Source organism: Penaeus vannamei, chromosome 31 (genome assembly GCF_042767895.1).
Source record: "Penaeus vannamei isolate JL-2024 chromosome 31, ASM4276789v1, whole genome shotgun sequence".
Classification (NCBI taxonomy): domain Eukaryota; kingdom Metazoa; phylum Arthropoda; class Malacostraca; order Decapoda; family Penaeidae; genus Penaeus; species Penaeus vannamei.
Window position 1 is genome coordinate 2,026,829 of NC_091579.1, and position 1,371 is coordinate 2,028,199.

The window sequence follows — 1,371 nt, forward strand, 5'->3', positions numbered from 1 at the left end:
GATTTGATTGTCAATCTATAAAGAATATTTAGATATTTAATTCTAGTTGCAACACAAGATTAATAACATTATAATCATTATTGCTTATCATCATCATCAAAATTAACTATTATCTAAGAAATCACCATTACTATTACAAGTACTTGAACATCATCACACATTCACCATCAATAGCTTCGCACATCACACATCAAACATCACACATTATATATATATAGTGAATAAGACATTCTCCCACCACGACACTACACTCACCATAAAACATTCATAGCAAATGTCATCACACACTGTCATTTCACCACATTCTTACCACATCCTTACAAGGCATTCTTGGATTAGAAAATAAATAAATTAATAAATAAATAAATAAATAAACTTCACCATAACACAGACCCTCATCACATTCTCCTAAAATGAGAATGTGATGATCCTTCTCATCACATTTTATGAAAATAGAAAATACGCACATCATTCTACAATCATTAAATCTTTCTCACATCAGCTCCACATCACCACACTCTCACCACAGCTCCCTCGTCAAACCATCTTCACATCACCACACTCGCTCCACTACACCCTCGTCATCCCATCTTCACATCACCACACTCTCACCACAACGCCCTCGTCAAACCATCTTCACATCACCATACTCGCACATCACCCGCACATCATCACTACATCACCCACACACCATCACCACATCACCCACACATCACATCACCACCACATCACATCACCCGCACATCATCACCACATCACCCACACATCACCACCACACCACCCACACATCATCACATCACCCACACATCATCACCACATCACATCACCCACACATCATCACCACATCACCCGCACATCATCACCACATCACCCACACATCATCACCACATCACCCGCACATCACCACATCACCCGCACATCACCACTACATCACCCACACCTCATCACCACATCACCCGCACATCATCACCACATCACCCGCACATCATCATCACATCACCCGCACATCATCACCACATCACACACACATCATCACATCACTCACACCATCACCATATCACCACCACATCACCCGCACATCACCACATCACCCACACATCATCACCACATCACATCACTCGCACATCACCACATCACCCACACATCATCACATCATCACCACATCACCCGCACATAATCACATCACCCACACATCATCACATCACCCACACATCATCACCACATCACCCACATCACAACCACATCATCCTCACATCATCACCTTCACATCACCACATCACCCACACATCATCACATCACCATCACATCACCCACACATCCTCACATCACCCCCACATCACCACATCATCACCACCACATCACCCCACCCAC